The sequence below is a fragment of the Myotis yumanensis genome, unplaced genomic scaffold (genome assembly GCF_028538775.1).
Source record: "Myotis yumanensis isolate MYYU_CA2020_CCGP unplaced genomic scaffold, mMyoYum1.0.hap1 SCAF_3, whole genome shotgun sequence".
NCBI lineage: Eukaryota > Metazoa > Chordata > Mammalia > Chiroptera > Vespertilionidae > Myotis > Myotis yumanensis.
In genome coordinates this window covers 34969918-34992009 of record NW_027223754.1, presented here as the reverse complement: position 1 = coordinate 34992009, position 22092 = coordinate 34969918, and positions in this window count along the sequence as shown.

Sequence of the window (22092 nt, the reverse complement as noted above, 5' to 3'; positions counted from 1 at the left end):
CACTGTTCTCCTCTCAATAATTTTACCTAATTTCAAATAATCTCTAATAGTGTTGTTTAGACTATATGATCATTGGAAAAGTGTTGATCAAGAGGATGTGCATTTGTTTCTAGTGAGCAAATAAAAATATACATTTTATTTTACTCAAATAAAATAACATTTACAAATCACTTTTAGAAATATTTTGTATATAATCTGAATGTAACCATTTAAGTAAAGGTTATTTTCCTATTCCTAATTAGATGTCCCGTTAGTAAGGTGCACATTGCAATGGGATGAAAAATTCATGGTTTAACTCTCAGTCTTTTGGAGATTAAATCTTAGAATCACCTCTAAGTAGCTTTATGACCTTGGAGAACTGACATACATTCCTTAACTCTCAACTTATCAGCTTTCAAAGGGACAATTACCATATGCGATATTAATATGGACTGCAAATGACATTGTGAGAATTAATTGAAATATGGAATAAATGAAGTACTTGGTAAATTCTAAAGCTACTAATATCAGCTGAGATTTCAAGAACATTTTCTTTCCTTGACATCAAAGAGACAGAGCAATGACAAATGGCCTATTCTTTTCCTGCAGGATCATTGATTTTTGAAATCCTCAAGGATTATAATACTCATCTTTTTATTCTTCTTCAGTGGGTTTTAGCTTACCCTATTTGGAAGGCCAGGTATGTGCGATTGTATAGAGTAAGCTGTCAAAAACTAGACTAGTGTTTGATGTAGCTTCACAGCAACATGTTCCATGAAATGTCTGAGAGCTGGCTGGGCAAGCCTCTCAAAATGGGGAAATTCAAGATTAAGCTTGTACCAGAGCCCACTCAGAAAAATAGAGTTACATATGTCATTTTCATCTGCTGGTGATACTGTCCTTTTCTTTTTCATTCCAAGAGAAGTAATGTCTTGACTGCCTCGTGCATTTGATTAACTAAAAATATCTAGCTCAAATTCAGTTTTTACAAGAAAGGGGTGATGGTAAAAGGAACAAAGGCAGCTTTTAAGACAGTGGCTGATACAACTTAAGGGGACTGATGCACTGAAAAGGGGTAAAACCTAGATTCTTCGTTGGTAAAATATCAGTTGTCCAGATACGTTTTTGTTAGTGTGAGCACAAGAATAGCCTACACAGCTTGCAAAGAAAGATTATACTGACTGACCACACATTTTCTGTGTTACTTCTAGTGGCTGAGTACAAATATTTAAGAACTGTAGAACATAGGGCTCTATTTTCAGAATTACGTATAAAAAAAATCGGTTCACTCTATCTGTTCCAAGGATGGTTTCAGCTGCTCTTTAAACTGAGGTCCACAGTCAATCTACATAACAATGAAATGGGAGTGACTGTTTCTATCTGTAAAAGTTGCATGCTGGTTAATTTGATTGACATTGAGTGAGAGAAGGTTCTTAGTATCATTATACCATCAATTGTAGAGACCACCTGACTTTATAATGACCTAATATTCTCCATATTTTCTTTCTTCCTTTTTGTAAAATTCTCCTTATATTTATACTTTGGGAGCCATTTATGATAATTAACAGGATGAGATAAAATAACAAAAGATAGGTGAAGATTAAATTTACATCACACAGATACATTTATGTAAAAAGAAGGTAAAAGTTTGGTTAAAATTCTTACTTTGAGAAATTGTTTTAAGGAGCACATGCACTGTCTTTGCACATAAAATTGACACACAAACTGATGATAATATGGATAATTGAATTCTCTTAACCCATTTATTCTCTTATATTTTATTAAGTTACTGAATTTAATGGGAAAATGGCACCCATGAACTTACCAGTTCCCTTAGGAGAGAACACTTCCTATTTCTTTTTCCCCCCAAATGCCTAATTATGAATTATAGGTCCTGAACTGAATTAAATTGACTTAGCTCTGAATTACTCAAAGTACTTTTCAGGTTTGTGGGACCAAAGCCTGATCTAAACAATAATTCATGACAATCAATAATATTGATTAATAATAATATCTAGACTAAATACCATCCTGCTTTTATAGAATTGTATCTGATTAAGGGCCATCATTTCAAAAATTTCAAATGGGTCTTATGTCCCATATCGGTGTAATATCATGATTTTTGTTTGAGATAGAGGTTGATGATGCTAGTAAAGAATAGTAATTGAGGTATAGTAAGGTATGGAAAATAGACTATGTATACAAAGAAGAGTGAATTATCTTTGCAAATGCCCTGTTATAAAACCCTTTTTTTTATGTAAGTCTCTTCACAGATACATACAGGCTTAACCTTTCGGATCCTAAAGAGGTTAAAAAGAAGTTGTAATTTGTTTTTTTTTATACTACAGAACAAACAAAAACAAAACAAACAAACAAAAAACAACAGGCTTTAGCACTTTTAATCTCTCTGAAATACAAAGTGACAGCCTCTGGTAGGGTTCAGTCAGAGACCAGGGGTGGTTCCCTTGCCGCCTGTACCAGGGACTTCTAATATTGTTAATGTGCCAGCCCTGAGGCTCAGGCCCAGCTGAAAATAATGAAGATTCTCAGCTCTATGTGAAGCACTGGAAGCAGTATCCATGATGTCTGTAGGCTGCTGCGGGATTGCATCATGGGATTGAAGTGCAGTTTATGGCTCAGAGGGAAGTAGCACTGACATACAGTGATGCAGAACTTCACAGGTTACTAATATGATGACCACTGATAAGTACAGCTCTTAAAGAGTGAAGGGAGTGACTGAGACTAATAAAGAGAACAGATGAGCAGTGGAAAACATTTACTGGCCATGGTGAATAACTTAAGGCCATTTAATGACAGATTGACTTTTGTGGAAACACCAGATCAAATATAGACAATGTACTGATCTTATGCTGAAAAAAAAATGTATATTCTGCATATTGTAATTAGAAAATAAATAAACAATTGTTAATCACCAGAGGTTTTTCTTTTAGATGAATTATAGAAGCCTAGCATTCATTTAGTTTAGTTGCTTCTTAGACCAAATTAATTAAACAATTGTACCCATATATACTTCAGGACCAGAGATGCCTATATTTGAATCCAGTTTTTCATAAAGGAATATTCTTTTAGGCTAAGTTTCTTTATCAGAAAATAAGTGAGAATAAATATATTTTACCTTGAAATGCAATGACTAGGTTTAACTGTGATAATATATGAAAATGCCCACTGTTATTTTCTTCTTTCAAATATAGGAGACATCCAATAATTAATAGGAAAGTTTAGTATTCTCCTAAAATATGTATGCATTTTGTTCATGGTAGTGAAATTTGAAGCTCTGAATAAGTTTAGAGAAGAGAATGGGCATAGCTATCATAGAATAAAATAAAATAATAAAATAAATTATATGCTAAGTTATATATCCTATTAATATATTTTTATGCTTATGGTAAAGTATTGCTACATAATACCTGCTGCCTATCATACAGAGATTATACAATAATATACTGAATAGGCTGCTGCACTTTAGGGGCACAAATGAAAATTGAATAGCAACTGTAATCAAAACAATCCCTTGTGCTTGTACAGCAAACAGTTTGAAGCCTGTTGTGGTGCAATACACATCCTTTCAGGGCTCCTTCAAGTCTCCACGGGCTCTTTGCCAGCTCCTGAACACTGAGCACTGTGATTACTTTCCCAGTGACACAGAGCTTCTCAAAAGGTGAGCAATGGGGTGTAGCTGAGCAAGCCACAAAGGTGAGGGAGGAGAATATGAATGATGTGTGATTCCAGCCCGCGTGCCCCAGTCCCTGGCAGAATGCTTAAAGGTGTGGTGGAGACAAACCTGGAGGACCACCCTGGTTAAACGCCATCCCACCTCAATGGCCAGCCCATTCGCCTGGCAAATATGAGTCAACAAGTTTTCCTTTAATCATATGTTTTTATATGCCGAGATTTACCGCGAGGTAAATTGTTCTATTCAATTAAAACCAAGTGGGAATCAGACAATGGAAATTTGTGGACTGGAAGAGAAGTTGGAGGACATAGAGACATTCCAGGCTGGGGTGGGGAGTCTCCAGCCTCTGGAGGCAGCCTTGAAGCTCTGGTTCTTAACTTGATACAGATTTATTTCAGATTAAATACGCCGCATTTTTTCCTCATTCTTAGGTTATTACACACGAGCTTGACATAATCAATAAGTTCTAATATTTAAACAGAAAAAACTCAATGGATATATATTTTGTTTTAATTATAAGAAAATTTCCTTGAATGAAAAATGAAAAATTTCCAGAGTTTCTGAAATGTCTCTTAAAAATAATTTGGTTCTGATGGGTTTGCTATAGATCAGTGGTTCTCAACCTTCCTAATGCTGCGACCCTTTAATACAGTTCCTCATGTTGTGGTGACCCCCAACCATAAAATTATTTTTGTTGCTATTTCATAACTGTAATTTTGCTACTGTTATGAATTGTAATGTAAATATCTGATATGCAGGGTGTATTTTCATTGTTACGAATTGAACATAATTAAAGCATAGTGATGAATCACAAAAACAATATGTAATTATATATGTGTTTTCCGATGGTCTTAGGCGACCCCTGTGAAAGGGTCGTTCGATCCCCAAAGGGGTCGCGACCCACAGGTTGAGAACCGCTGCTATAGATCCATTTATGGCTGTAAGCTAGATTCCCCCAGTGCCTTGAATAGAGCTGGTGTGAATTATGTATCTTTACAGTTGCCTTCAACCATTTCTTCTGGGTCTCTCAGGCCCTCTTTAAGGTCTGAATATTCAAACATATTTTGCACATGTGGGTGTTTAGAAGATGCTATTTGATGATAATGATGATGATTTCCTGAGAGTGGGGGTTTTTCATCAGAGGGATGTGTGACTGTTGGAGGCTTTTGATTAGAGTCTCTTGATCTCTTTTAAAAAATAGGTTAAATTTGCTCATCTGTTTGGGACAGTTAAAGAATAGTCTTGTCCAAAGGCAGAGAAAAGATGGGATGACTTCAAGGTCCCTTCTAATTTTATGAGTCTAAGAAGTAGGATCATTTATTCTGAAGAAAAGGCTTGAAGGTTTAGTGGATAGAAGATGGTGACCAGCTGCTCTCTCTCCTCACTGATTACAGAGGAGGAAATGTGTTTAAATTTGAACATGAGCGATTGATGCTTTGAGGGAAGAATTTCCTGACACCAAAGGTATGTCAAAAGCTAGGACACAAGAAATGAGAAAAATGCAGTCAGTTCACTGTCTTAGCTAGCACTCAACTCAAGGTTGTGGTGAATCCTTTAATAGGCTGAAGAGAGTGCACCTGTATTTTTTTTCTCTTTCTGTCTTCCTCAACACCAGCCTTTAGGACAAGTTACAGCTCTATGATTTCTTCAAAAGAATCCCCAGGGAACATGGTGATTTAGCTGGACCCACAAAGCTCTGGGTTGAAGCTCATTATTTTGCATTTGTTAAAAGTTACCTAAGAGTTTATGGGGTGCAGCTAGGACCCACTAGACATGACTTTAATGTGCTCTTATATTTCTATGTTTCTGTGTATCATAAGACTGACCATATGTCATGAATTGAACTAATTTTATTAATTTCAGATGTATAAATGTAGACATTAAAAAATTCTATTAAAGTCACTCCTCTTCCAATCTTTCACATTAGCTAAAATTACTATATGAATTAATATTTTAAAACTACTTTTGCTTGAGGTTTTTAGACATTTTATTTTAGAAATATTTTAAAGTAGGAGTCAATTATCTAGAACTGTACTATTGGTAGAGAATGCTTTATGAGCCCTCTGGAAAAAAGAGAGTAACTGGTAAAAAAAAAATACTATTAATGTTTGGTTATTATAAGGCATGAGACAACATGGAAATAACCAAATGATGAAGGAAATCTATAAACCCTGTAGAGAGCTGATAATTTAGAATATTATTTTCTTCATGTTTGAGAACTCAAAACATATAATATAAAATATTAATATCAAAAGAACTATATAACAGCAATTATACTGTATGGAGAAAGTTAGGTCCATGTGAGCAAAATATTTATGGATAGATGAATTTATTGTGACATTATTAAATCCTTCAAAATATCAAATAGCATACAAGACTACCATTAGAATCTAAATTAATTTTTTCCAAATATTACTTAAGAATATTACACACACGCAATATTGCTTGAGAAACTGTATTTTATTCACTGAACAACTAAAACTTAAAGTTTTTTTGAATGGGTATACATTTCAGAATATCTACATATGGTCAACTGTATTGGTTAGCATGCACCAAGCTACAAATAATAGAAAATAATTTAGCAAAGAAGGAAGTGTGTCATCACTAAGGCTCCTCGGGTAGGGTGGTTAGGGGTTGCCTGTTCTCACTCTGCCACCCCAGAGGTTGGCTCTTCTCATGCTCTGGAGTGGCTCTAGCTCTCCAGCTGTTCCATGCACACACGATTCTTTCCAGCAGAAGAAAAGGGACTATTTCTGCCCTGATCTTCTATTTTCCAAAAATAACCTTTTCTGAGAAGTCCTTCCCCTCTCATTGGTCAGAACAAGATGAGTGCCCTGTCTAGTGCACTGGGATTATCCTGACTATCTTTGCATAGTCTGGTTTTACTCCTGGGCACAGGAGAGCATCACCTTCCATAAACACATGGTTATACAAAGGAGGGTGCCAGGAAAGAAAAAGGAGACTGTTGAGTAGGCAATGAGAAAACATCCAAAATACACATATTTTTCTGTTTTATTTGTTAAGCCAAAATACGATAGAAATGTCATATTTATGTATATCCACACATATACCAAAAAAGTGAAAGCAGTAATAAAAGCAAACCAAAGAAATTATACTAATCATAATCATTTACATTGAGAAACAGACCAAATCTCTCCTAATTCCATTTGCTTACTGTACCAGCCAGATGGAAACTTGCTTTTAAATTATGCCAGACTTTTCAAAAGATCACACCAAGATGTAGTTACCATTTTTTCTATGCTTTGCATAGAAGTAAAAAAAAAACAAACAAAAAAACACGCACATAAAAAACAAAAAACACCTTAAAGTTTAATCTTAATAAAACAAAACTCTTAAGGTTAAATATTCACTAAACTGGAAAATAGTTTTTAATAAAGAAAACTTTGATGTTTTTGGATATTTTGTCTAAACAATATGTTTATAATTTTTAATATTTCATCCATATAATTATGTGTTACTATAAGATTGTAATTTGATTCTGATTAAAGAACATTTTGTTCTTAATGCAATATGCTATTTAGTAATTTTTCTATAAGCCAAAGAAAACAGATTGTTTAAAATTCAAATAAATTTGAAATGTGTTTATATTTTACATGTGATTGGCACGGTATTTGCTCTAAGTTCCATGGATTTCAACACTACTCTCATTCCTGAATATGCAATGGGGGTGGGGGGTGGATCAAGAATGAAACTTTGATGATTTTACTACAACCTGATACTTACATTTGTGGTTGGGAAATAAATAGACACTTGTTTTTAACTAAACTGAGAAAAATACAACAGAATTAAAAGTAGACTTAAAGTGATAGAGTAACCAATATTACTATCATATATAGAGAAAAGATTGCTATAGATATTAAATTAATATATGATTGAATTACCAGTGTAACCATTGATATCAAATAACTTATCATAGCAAAGTTCCAGAATCAGGTAACACAATTCAGAGGAGCACTTAGGCAGAGTGGCAATGACTATTTATTTTCTACTTAATTCAGTCCACCCTACTCAATTGATGGAATACAATTAGCCTAACATGGCGCTCATGTTCCCACTTCCCAAGCCTTTTTCATGTAGGCATGGCCAAATGACCCATGTTTGCCAACAAGATGGAAATGAAATATAAAAGGATGACTGTCAAGAAGAGTGTTTCTAGAAAGGCTTTTTGCTTTTCTGATGAAGCAGAACTTCTGGCCCTTTCTCTTTCGTTCTTCTTTGCAATTTGGGCATGACGTCTAAAGCAACAGCAACCTTTGCATTTCAGTCATAGGGAAAAGAACAAGAAAATAAGGTATGGTGGTTTTGACAATGTAGTCACTAATCATAAATGCCAAAATCTGCTTACATTCAGGGGAAAAAAATTGAACCTCATTTATTAAAAATTAAAACAAAAAACGGAGTCACATTTCCTTTTCCTTGTAGCTGAAAGTTTTCCTAACTGATACAAATAGTTATAACTATATAGCTATAAAAATACAAGAAGCATTGTGCACTCATCTAGTTATTTGAAAAAATGTAGATATAATCATCACAGATCAAATTAGAATTGATATTTGTTTTGAATATACTCACATGCAAACTGACCCTCCTAATATTGAGTCTTGAAACACAGAAAAACTAGTTATAAGTGAGTTTATTTAACCGCATCACCAAGTTATTTATAAAATAATAATTTAATATTTGACTTTTATTGTATCATTTTGATTATTTCCTGAAAACAGACCACATGGTGTTTTCATTACTAGAAGGCACATTTTCTGGAAGGCTTTTTAATCTTTGATCAAATTAAGAAATTTTAAAATTGTCACCTTGTCTAACACAATTTTCTCTAAGCCTAGAACACTGCCTCTGGCATTTGCATAACCAATGTTTAGGGAAAAATATAAGATATTGTCAATACTTAATAAAATACAAATTACACAATTTCTTGGAGAGAACAGTAACCCACTGACTGCTTAATGATTTATTCATGATTAAGAGGTGACATAGAAAAGTGGTCAAGAGTTAGGCTCAGGAATTAGACTTTTATTCATGTGACCTTAGGCAAGGTATTTGCCTTTCCAGGTCTCATTTTACTCTAAGCATGGAATAAAAGTACAAGAAACTACTTTAAATGTTTGGGGGGATTAAATGTGTATAGTATTTAGAACAATGACTATTATATTAATAATTAGTAAGACAATAAAAAAGACAGCTATTTTAAATAGCAGAAAGTATTTTGAACTGATCAAGTTAAAAGGAAGATTGGAATCCTTTTAGAAACAGAGCTCTTCCTAGCCGGTTTGGCTCAGTGGATAGAGCATTAGCTTGCGGACTGAAGGGTCCAGGGTTCGATTACAATCAAGGGCACATACCTCAGTTGCAGGCTCCTCCCTGGCCTAGGCCCTAGTCGGGGCTCATGCAGGAGGCAACCAATTAATGTGTTTCTCTCACATCCATATTTCTCTCTGTCTTCCCTCTCTTTTCCACTCTCTCTAAAAACCAATGGAAAATATCCTTGGGTGAGGATTTAAAAAAAAAGAAAAAGAAACAGACCTCTTTTCATTAGACAAAACAGACTTACAGGCATACTCATTTATGATGGAGATGAAGTCTGTGCAAAGCCTAGGTAAAGTAAATGGATTTGTTGAAGGAATGGTGTTGACAAGAGAGGGGAAAATAAGAAGGAAGGGAGGGTTGTTTAGAAGTAGGTAACAACCGAGCCTCTACGGATGAGGCAAACATAGACAATATAATAAATAAAACAATATCAAGAAATAAAGTAGATATCTAAGGAGCAGGAACAGGAAGTGCCCATGAGAACATGAGCCTTTGGCAGATACCTTGGTGGGAGGTGTGGCAATGCAAATTTGGAAAGAGGCTCTGGCTTTCTGTAGGGCATGGTGTTAGAAAAGAGGCAGTTGTTTTTTCTATATTTTTATATGAAATTGAAGGCTTATCATAGATGGCTGGAAATACTAAGGGATTTCTAGGCTGGAGGAATACAAATTTGTTTACATTTGTATATATTTGTCTATTTATGACACTAATTTTACTTAGTGATTTCCAGTTTAACTTCTACCATCATTGTGTAGATTTTTCCCAAATAGTTACTCTTGACACCCTGTTCTATATGGACACTAATCATTATTTTAACTGCTGCTCATGATGGATATTTCCTTTCTTGGGCCTTTTCCTTGTTTGTTTTATCAGTCATGCATTTACCTGAACTTCCCATGAAACATGTAGACCAGCTAAATCAGTCATAATAGGAAAATTTGTATTTTTAAATGCATATATATATATATATATATATATATATATATATATGCCTAAGTGACTATTCCACCATTCGACCAATAGCTATGACATGCACTGACCACCAGAGGGCAGATGCTCAACACACAGGCATGGAAACATGGAACAGACTGATGAATCTCAGAGGGAAATGCGGGGAGAGTGGGAAGAGATCAACCAAAGATCTTATATGCATACTAGAACCCCGGTGCATGGATTGGTGCACCAGTGGGGTCCCTCAGCCTGGCCTGTGGGGATGGGCCGAAACCTGCAGTCTGACATCCCCTGAGGGGTCCTAGATTGCGAGAGGGCTCAGGCCAGGCCGAGGGACCCCACCAGTGCATGTGCACTGGGCCTCTAGTATTAGATAATATTAAAAATCTAAAATTAATGACCAACAATTTTATCATAAGGGGAAAAACACATAGTAAAGTAAAATAATAAAAGGAAGGCAATGATAATGGTGGAAATTAGTAAAATAAAATAAAATAAACAAATAATGGAATGTTATGAGCAAATTTAAGTCAGTACATTCAGAAACTACCATAGGAGTCTACTATGAAGTGTTAGTATATGGGGTGTGCTGCTTGTCCAATACTTCTCTTATTTCCACAGAGTGGACAGAACTTCCACTCTCCAGGATAAAAACAGGCTTCTTGCCCCCACCTCACAACTTCTGAAGCTAAGAGTTTACTTCCTTTGTTAAAAAACAAAATGGAGCCTACTTGATTCAGTTCCACCTGGGTTTCACTATCTTTTGAAACATTCTTTTCATTGAACATTCACATTCTTTACCAATAAAGAACATAAACTTTTAAAGACCAACATTTCATAGTCATTAGGGAAAAAAGCCTGCTAATTTAAAAATATTGGTACGTTTAACTAAAGAAGAAAAAAAGGAACTCCAATTATATGATTACAGTGGTATGCTGTATTCCCCAATTCAGCTTTATCAATAACAAAACTGGTGTTTTTGATCTTCATTATTCTTTCTTCAGATGTTCTAAATTCAAAAGAAGAGAAAAGAACCCAGAGGGTATTATGCTAAGTGAAATAAGCCATTCAGAGAAAGACAAATACTATATGATTTTATATATATGTAGAATCCAATGAACAAAATAAACGAACAAAATAGAGACAGACTCATAAATACAGAAAACAGACTGAAAACTGTCAGAGAGAAAGTGAGTTGATAGGCTGGGTAAAATAGGTGAAAGAATTAAGAAAAAACAAGACACAAAATTTATAGACACAAATAATAGTATGGTGATGACCAGAGGGAAAGGGGGGGTGGGTAGGTAGAAAAGGGTAAATGGAGGATAAATGGTGACAGAAGGAGACTTGACTTTGGATGGTGAACACACAATACAACATACAGATGATGTATTATAGAATTGTACACTTGAAACCTATATAATTTTATTAACCAAGGTAACCCCAATAAATTCAATAAAATTATATACATTCCAGCAGTAGATAAGTCAGGTAGTCTTATTGTCCTGAAATGTTTTGCCCTTCTTTGTCTTGGTCCTTCATCCTAACTGTATTAATGTTGCCTTGCATAAATCTACTTCTGCTCTCCTCTACAATCTCTGAGATCGTAAACTCACTCATTGCATAAAGTATAGAGGAAGGGAGAGTCAGGAAAAAGGACATAGAAATTTACCCTAAGGTGAGGCTAAGGGCTTTACTAGAACCCTCATCAGCTTCAGGCTGCTGATAACTACCAAAACATGAAAAACAGGGAAGGGTCAAGATTTAATTAATGATGTCAACATTAAACCAGTCTAGTAATTATGAGAGCTTGCAGTTACTATGACTGCCTACATAAGTATAATACAGTGGGAATCTACTATGTGGTAACTCAGAGTGTGCAAAATGAAATTGTCAAGGTAAGCCATCCCCACAAGACTTACATTTACACTTTGAAGGCAGTAGAACACTCTTCTGGTGACTTCTGAACTGCCAGTCAATTATCAGGAGCTGGGGTGGGAAAACATTTTTCTGCCAAGGGTCATCTAGATATTTATAACTTAATTCCTGGGCCATACCAAATTATCAATTTAAAAATTAGCCTGCTATATTTGGTCAAAGGTTTAATGAACTCACCCCTAGTGCCTTGGCGGTGCCAGACCAAATGATTTTGCAGGCCTTATATATCCCGCAGGCTGTAAGTTCCTCACCTCTGATGGAGCCTGAAGTGTTAATGCAGATCACACAGGGTAGCATTTGCATCCCATTAATTGAAAAAATTACAATTTCAGATCATGCACTAATGATTCCAGTACAAATTGAAGTGTTTCAAGAAAAGGTGAATCTCAACATATTCTACAAACAGCTGCTCAAGAAACCCAGATGTGGCTGATACCAACGCAATAACAAATCAAAATATTTTCCGATAAGAAAAATTGGTAAATGAATCAAGATTTTTATTACTATTCAGCTTTACTTAATTTCCTATTAATATACCATTTAATAGAGTTGGTAAAGGGACAATACGATGCTTCTGGACGATTACAAACATATTTAGCTGTTACCCAAATATTGAACTCAAAGCTACACTCAAGTTGTCAGAGTTGTATGTTTGCATGTATGCATTTAACCACCTGTTTCTTGTTTAAAAGTTAGAAGCATGGCAGTTTTCAGATCTGCATGGCAAAGATCTGGATAAAACTGACAAAAGAGGAAAATTTAGAGTTAACCTTGTCACGTCGTATTTAGAAACCTTCTGACATGACAATGAAATAAAACCACTAATATTTAATGTCATATTTGTAAATAATATTAAAATGTGAAATCTCTCTGAAATGTGAGTGCTACTATTATTGCCCCCAATTTATTTTCTACTTCTTATCTACGATTTAGAGTACTCTCACAACAAAAAGTAATTTTTACAAGGCATAGTCAGCCATTCAATTGTAGACTTGATATGTTTGATGTCACTGTATTATCTAAGGCAGAATGGAGTTGAATCACAAAACACATGGAAAACATTTCCATCAGATGATAGGGCAAAAAAAGGTGTCCTTGGATAGCTCAGCTAGATGAGTTTAAACTGAACATCAGAAAATTGATCTCTAATGCAGGTGTCTTTCATTTAACTTTTCTTCCAAAGTAGGGTCATTTATGATCTATTGTCTAATATTGTGAGGGAATTGGGGTGTTACGAAGTGTTTCTTCTTCACAAAAATCCTATTAGAATCTACGACTTCTTTCTATAAATAGAACAAAAGTTATATTATAGTTATAGTACAAGTATGATAGAATGAAATGATACAAATTATCCCCTTAAACACTTGTGAATAATGTTAACACTTGAGGGCACAATTGTTAACAGTCAAAATCTTTCCATTCTACTTTTATTTTAAAGAAAAAAATCAGAGAACTTAGTGCTTTTAAAAAATACATGTTATTAACAACTGATTTTTTTTTTAAATCCTCTCACTATGAATTAAAGGCAAAACTATAATAAATATGCAATAGCATAGAAACAGTAGATGTAGTAGTATATATAATAGTTGCACTAGTATTATATAACACATGTTTGTATATATACGTACATATATACAAACATTACCTATACACACATGTATGTGATATAATGTTTTCTTTCTTGTTCTCTAAAACACACTTTAAGTACTGAATGGAGGGTTTTACTTCAGAAATGTAGAAATGTTGGTAACAGAAAAGGTAAAAAGTAAATTCTATTAAAAAACTCGCAGATTTATATTAATTTTCCTGGTAAATATCTTTTTTGTCTTTAATATTTTTTAACCAGGTAAATATGTCTTTGGATCTTAAACATTAACAATTATTCCACATTATGTTGGGCATGGTTGACATTATTAGTGCTCGTCAATATTTGTAAATCTCTATTTCCTGGACCGATGGGTGAATTCTACTTCGTTCCCTTCCCAAGGATAGACTTAGATGTCACCAATACATGATTTGGCCAATAAAATGTCAGCAGAGGTGATGTGTGTCATCTCTAAGAGGAGGTATTTTAGAGCCAATTCTTTATTATCTAGTTCCTTCCCCATGATTCCTAAAGCATTGTGTAAAATGGAGATGCCACCTATTATAGCATCCAGCTTATCTGTGCTGACATGTACACAATTTGTTCCCTATGTCTCTAGAACACAAAATGGATAGTATGTGAACCAAAATTATTTTTGTTTTATTAAGACTCTGATGGTGTGTTTGTTTGTTTTTTATTGCAACTTAACTAATCTTTTTCTTGTCCAACTGATCCAATCCCTCCTTTATTTTGTTAAGATTTTAAAATAATTCATTCTTATAGTTATTCTTGTGTGCATGTAGTAAATCTAAACCAGCCTTAGAATATGCCTTCTTTTTCATAAATAGCTATGTATGAATGGTGGAAAGATATATGGATGGGTGAAAGCATGGATAGAAATATGTACAGAAAGATGGATAGATGGATGGATGGATGGATGGATGGATGGGCTGACAGGATACTGGCTATTTCATTATATGTAATAAATAAATAAAACTAAATCTCTGAGACTCCTTAGCTTACAAAGAATGTCTCTCTGTCCTTTGAACTTGAAAGACATATGTAGTTTTATTATTTAAATTTTAATCCTATTTTAAATCAAAGACAATTGTTTTTAAACAGCGTTAGTAATTGGGCATTGTCCTTTTTTATCATCTACCCTAAAAATTTGGAAAACAAGAACTATGTACTATATATTTATGTTATACTTCCCTGAAAGAAGCTACATGGCATCAGAGAAAGAGTAAAGAATTTGAAGCCAGTAAGATATGGATTCAGATTATTGTTATTCCACACTTGTATTTTGTGGCATACTTAAATCCTAGAATTAAATTATTTAAGTTAAGCCTCAATTTCCTCATCTGAAAGAGCAGAAATATTTGCCCTAAATATTTTGTTTATTTGTTTGTTTTTGTCCATGAATTTTTTCTCTTTATTATTTCCTCTTTGCTCAATCTTTCCACACCCTCCCCAATACTCCAACACCAGAGCTGTCAGTCTGCTCTCTATGAGTCTGTCCCTATTTTGTTTGTTAATCCAGTTTGTTCATTAAATTCCACATATGAGTGAAACCATATAGTACTTTTATTTCTCTGACTGGCTTATTTTACCGAGCACAATTTCTCCAGGTTCATCCAGCTGTTGTAATGGGTAAATTTTTCTTCCTTCCTATGGCCGAGTAGTATTCCATTGTGTAAATGCACCATAGCTGTTTTATCCACTAATCTACTGATGGATACTCAGGCTGCTTCCAAGTCTTGGCTATTGTAAATAGTGCTGCTATGAACATAGGAGTGCATGTATTCTTTTGAATCAGCATTTTGGGTTTCTTCAGATAAATTCCCAGAAGTGGAATGACTGGGTCATAAGCCAGTTCCATTTTTAATTTTTTGAGGTAACTCCCTAATATTTGTTTAAGTATAATGTAAAGCACCTGGCACATCCTATATAATAAAAGGCTAATATGCAAATTGTCCCCTCAATCAGGCATTCTACCAGGAGTTCAACAAGGGGGTGGGGTTGGTTGGCCAACAGCGTGAGGACCCTCCCCCTGGCCTCCCGGCCACCGATCGCCCCCCCCACCCCAATTGGGGGCGGGGTCAGCTGGCCAACTGCCCACAGCCCCTACCCCTGGCTGGCCAGGCCTATAGGACCCCATTCATGCACGAATTCGTGCACCAGGCCTCTAGTATTAGATATTATCAAATGTTAGTTCCTTTCTTAGTTTACCCTTCACAAATATGCTTCACACAAAGTAATGCCTTTTAAAAAGTTGGATTAATAAATGTATTAATGTTGTTACTTAATTCATCATCATTTGTGAACTAATTTATTATTTGAGATAAAATGCTATTGTTGAACAGATGGTTGTTGGTTCAACCTAGTCTCTGAACTATAAATATTATTTTTCTCACTAGGGATTTCCCTAAGTGTTTAATGAGTATAAATTAATTCCAAGATTTAGAGAAAAAATAATTTCAAAGAAGAATTGAGAATTTTTGCATTAATTCAAAATTTTCATAGAATATAATATCTGTATTAGGCAAAAGGATGAACATAATTAAACCTAAAAGCATTGCAATGCAAGAATTTCAATGTCAATTGCATATTTTTGGTAACCTCTTGAAAATAGTATAATTTTTCAGAATAAAACAATACAAACAGGTGCAGAAGATATTCAATTTTGCATTTATAACATCATAGATTAACTTATAATACCTCCCCCCAGAAGCATAGGGTAAGATAGAAAGCTAGTTTGAGGGAAAATTGTCAGATTGATTTGATGATTAAATTTTTATACATCTGGCCAAGAATTCTACAACCTCTTATTTCTACTGAAATAAGAACAGAATGCAATATTATATAGAGAAAGGCTTGCACTGGGCCAGTGATTTGAGAGAAAGGACTAGGGAAAATTCAAGAGAACTTCTGGAGTTAGAATTCATACAATAGTATTATGAATTCATGTCAAGAAGCAGGAAGGGTCAGTTATGAATGAAGTTCCGAGGGCAGGTAGTTGGGTTAAATAACTTCTGCTTTCCCATATTTCCAACCTCTGTTGAATTATTTGGCCTCAAAAGTTTTCTCTTTGGACCTTCCCTATCTTTACTGGCTATCCCCCCATATTCTGTAAAGAGTTAGCAGGATTTAAAGTGTAAAAACTGGATCAACTGACAACCAATCAAAAAAAGCATTTTAAAAGAGAATGTGTGTTTGTTTGTTTGTTTTCATTTAAAGCAATGCACAATCATTGGGTAGCAAAGGGGAATGTTTCAGACTATGTTTACCTGGATATGATCTGAAGGGATGAAATGCAACTGGAAACCTCCCTCTGTAAAAAAAAAAAAAAAAACAAAAACCTCCATAAACACAAAAAATCATTAAATAATTATTCATCTGCCTTGTCTCCAGGAGAAAGTCCATCTATATCTGCAATCATGCTTTATGGTCTGGATTATGCAAACCATAAACTATTTCCATTAATTTAGACTCTTCTCATCCTCATACTTTACTCACTAATGATAACCTGTGGGTTACCAACACGTAACTACTGTAGATGTGGAGTTTTAGAATTAAGTCACTGGCTCGGTGGTGTACTAAAGAAGGCACATACTGCTAACACAAACCAATTGTGCTCAGAATTTAATGATGTAAATGTGAGTAACTTTAAATCAGCCACAGTAGGAATATTTAAACCAGAGAAATTGGCAAATGTTATAAATCAGGCTTTCCTAACCAACCATCACTGCACAGGCCACAGATGCAAGAGTTCCTTATGGCCATTTCTTCCATTCCAGGTAGTTGATGACAGATATTTATAATTAATCCCAGACTCCATTAGACTTTGCCTGCATGAAAAAATCTTTCTAAATGCAAGGCTCCAGGTAGCCACTAATAGGTGATTAGAGTTGGCTCCTAAACCAAGGCTTGCTTGATATTTTAATAGATCTACAATATTTACAAGAGGCACGAACTTTATTGGATAAAAAATGAATATCTATGTAGTCAGTAGAACAAAGATTCTTGACCTTGATCCAAAGGAAACTTCTCTATTTTATCTTCTTAATAATATCCAAGGTATTTTAATTTCATAAAGAACCAGAGGGTCTGCCATAGGACTTTCAGGTTAAAGAAATCAAGTTTTTTTGCATTTTTTTTAGCCTACCTGGCAATGACTTTCCTCTAGCAGTTCTAAAATAAATCCATTCCAACAACATGGAAGTTCCTGGGAGTATGACCTTAGTTATTTAACATTATACACTTCCTTTGATTCTTGTAAATGCAGTCTCTTTGGTAAGGAGATTTCTTAGGATCTCATATTGTGTAGTCAGCTCACAAACTCCATGACAAAGAATAGGAGAAGAGGGGTATTTCTTTCTTCTCATGGCATGATCCCCTGCCCACATTTCTATCACTAATGTTTTTATTTCTTTTGTACTTCAGATTAGTTACCAGAGAAATATATATTCTTTCAGAAATGCAAAGAATAAAATGTTGCACTAGAAAAGTGAACCCAGATGGGAAAATTGAGATGTAAAATGCATTATACTTTATTTTGTATCCCACTTTAATTGACATATTATTGGAATATATAATTCTAGGTTCACATGTTTTTTCTTCTCTTTTTTAAACATTTTTTAAACCAAAGCAAATTGAAACTTTTTTAAAAAAATTATGGTTCAGGAAAGAAGTCTGTTATTTCTTTTGGGGCAATATTTTTTGTATCATAGTTTTTCAGATTATATATCTTTGATGCTTTTGATTTTAATAGTTTGTGCTTTTGTGTGGATTACTTTCATTTATTTTTCTCAGAACTAGGAATGCACATTCAATCTGAAGACTAGCGTTTTGTTCATTTGTGAAAATTTTCCCACATTAAAAAATATATATTGCTTCCCCTATAATTTCCCCTCTTCATTTTGAACTTCATTGAGTATATGCTGTAGTTTCTTATCTGCCTCAATATCTCTGAATTTCTCTTTCTGTACCATATGTGTTTATACATGCATGTGTACATGCACGTGCACATAATTCCTTTGTATAAGCCTTAGTATAATCTGTATACTACATTCAGGGTGAATCTTTCCTGACTGTGTCTAGTCTAGAAACTCCATTTACTACAAATTTTTATGGCTATAACTTATATTTCATTTCTAACATATTTACTTTACTTTTTCTAACAGCCACAAATTTATTCCTGCATATGTTTATCTTTAATACTTTTTTTTCTTTGTGTGGTTTCTGTAGTAGTCAAATCAAAACCCCTTCTGCCCATTCCAACACCCAAAGGTATACATGCCATAGTACCCAGAACTTAGAAACATGTTATCCTGCATTGCACAGGGACTTTGCAGATGTGATGAGATGACGAATCTTGAGATGGAAAGATTAACCTGGCTGATCTAGGTGGGTCCAATGTATTTAGAATCTTTATGAGGTAAGTGGGAAAATGGGAGATGAAGGGTAAATGTGATAAAGAGGAGAAACAGAAGTTGGAGCGATGCATTTTGAAGATAGAAGGAGAAGCCACAAGCCAAGGGATTTGGGTAGCCTCTAGAAGCTGGAAAGGGGAAGAAAGCAGCCCTCCTGGCAACTTGATCTTAGACCAGAGAGACCTATGCTGGACTTTTAATAAATCTGTGTTGTTTTAAGCTAATAAGTTTGCTACAGCAGCAGCAGACAATGAATATTGATGTTATGTCTTTATTGATTTTTTTATAAAGATACTTAGCATATTTAGAATCTTTATGTGTTGTTCTATTGTATTTATTTCATCTCCTTTTCCCTCACTCCTACTCTTTATTAAAAATACGAATCTTACAGTTTGGATTCTGCCTCCATCCTGCCTGCCTGAGGTCTCTGGTCCAGAACTCCTAGGGCAGTGCCAACCTTTTCAGTGTGATATCAGGATAGCTCTGGTCCTCTAACATATCCACCACTCAACTTAGCCCCCTCGTGGCTATACAACAATGTCAGCTTCCTTCTTTCCTTGGGTAAACCTCTCTACGTACGCCTTAGTCCCAAGCAATGATCAGCACAGCAGCATTTTTTTTTCAAGCATCATGTCTCTCGTTGGGTAGCATAAACCTAGTTTATTATTTTAAGCAATGAAACTGTTCCTCACCTTGTATGTGATACTTATGCTCCCCAGTACCTCAGAGGAGACAAATGTGCTACTGCTAATGTCTGTTTTCAGACCTCGGGGCCTAATGCCCCTGTGGCTTTACCTCTGCTCATCGCTGCCCTTTCTTTTTGATTTCTGTCTCATTGACATGTTCATGTTGTCCTTATATTCTATATCTTATTATCATTGTTGTTGTTGTCTTTAGCTGGGGAGTAAGAACTTAAAAAAATAGCATCACAAATAAGCACCTTCACATCTCATCAGTTGACAATAGTTTTATTTAAAAAATAAAATAAAAAACCTTGATAAGTGACAAAAGACAATAAGCTCTGTTAGCCAGGCGAAATAGTTCCCTCTTCCTATGCCGATGAAGATGAATGGTCATACTTCTTAGAGCGCGGTGCTGAACAAACTCCCTAGCTTACATCTGTTCTTATTGGAAAAGTATGCCATCCTTTGTTAATGATTCCTGCTGTGAGTGTGGAGGGATGGTGTGACCTTCATGCACATAAGATATTTGCCATAATGCATAGAGTACCCTGTTGCAAAAGCTAGGGTTATTCAGCTTTATGCAGCATAATCAACCTTGAATAAATTTAGTGTAGAGGGAAACTTATTATAAAGAAACTAAAAATTCAGGATCAATAGAAACTGGGTAAACATTCTTTGGATGGAATGTTAGACCTATGCAATGGGAAGTGGATCACCTTCTCACTACTGCTGCTGGCAGTTTAGTGAAGAGTCACCTTGACACTAGTTACAAAAATGGTCTTGTACAAGAGTTATTGTATTATCTTCTACAAGGAAACATACTTTATGTACAGTCTGAGATTCAATGGGAATAATACAATTTAAAATTTAAAGTACCTCAAACATGTACAGAAGTCCAATATCCATATTTCATGTCTTTTATAGCATTCCACATGGATCCTAAAGAGGATGCTCTAAATACTTTAAATTTCCCTTTAGCCTTATTAAACAAATAACAGCAACAAGATGTGGAAATTTGGCAGACCTAGGAACATAAGTAGGTCTATAAATAAAGGATATCTTTTGTAGTCTGGCAGTTTTAATATACTTTACACATTTAGTATATATACTTCTATAGGTCTTTAGAGATGAATACATTTTTAATGTACATGTATCTCTATGTAGACACATCTATATACCTGTATCTATACATGTAATTCAATTTAAAATATATATCAATAAAGAGATTAAAATAATTTAGGTGATATTAAAATTGCAGACTGTTCATTCTTATTTTGGGAATATAACACTTTTATCTACAAGGAATCATGTGACCATTGATTTCAAAAAATAAAAATAAATAAATTAACCCCTAACTTAAATGAGCATTGATTTAAAAATGTAACCTAGGTTGAAAATTTTCTTAACAGAAGTTTAATTAGTGTATTTCCACTATGAAAAATGTTTTAAAGATAATTAAAATGTATAGCAAATGCCAATATTCTAATAATTCATAGCATGGTGATGGGAAATTTACAATTATAGTAATAAGTAAAGACTTTTAGAAGGCCAGTCCATTCATTTATTTGCAAGTTCTCCCTGCTTGCCAAGAACCCTGAAAATGAAAATTACTTGCTTACAACTTAGAGTTGACTAATATTTAAGTGATAGCGTATGAGGAGCCTGTGTGCAAATGTTTTAATTAGTTAAGAAATGTTATTTCTGTTTGTATTTTTTACCATCTTATATATATTTTCACTATGCACTGGGTCATATTAATGAAGTATTGATTTAATATCTCTAATTTGAATATATGTTTCCATATTACAAATCTAATCTCAAGTTTGTCATTTACTCTTAGACAGTATAAATTCTATCCACAAAGAAAGTAGCCTTGGCGCTCCCTTCTTTCACACACATGCACAGAATTTATTTTTCACTTTTGCTTCTCAAGGCCAGAAGCATAGAAAAATCCTAATTAAAATACAAGGTTTAAATCTGTTCTCTTCAAGGATTACTGAAGCAAAGAAAGGGAACAGAATGTGGATTTAAAATAATTATCTGGGTCCTGACAAAGACTCCCTCAGAGTTTCACACTGTTAACTTTTCTTTTCTCCAACATCAGGCAACTTAGGAGGAGGAAAAGGGTTATAGAGAAATGCTGATGAATGGAACACCATGCAAGCTAGTTTAATGCATAAAATGCTTGTACTAGTTCAATGCACATATGCTTGCACTAGCTTAGTGCATACATGTTTGCACTACTTCAATACATCCATGCTTGCACTAGTTTAATGCACACATGTAAATGGGAATGGAATTGTCAAACAAAACGTCTAAAGAATGATGCATGCAGAAAAGGGCCTTTTCGCCTACTGATACTATGGAAATAAGCATAATATGCTCAACTGTATGCCTGCATATCCTTACAGTAGAAGTTGAATTTCTATCTCTGAGAATATTAGCCAAGAAAAAATACATACTAGTATTTTCTTGAGCTACAGATCAGGG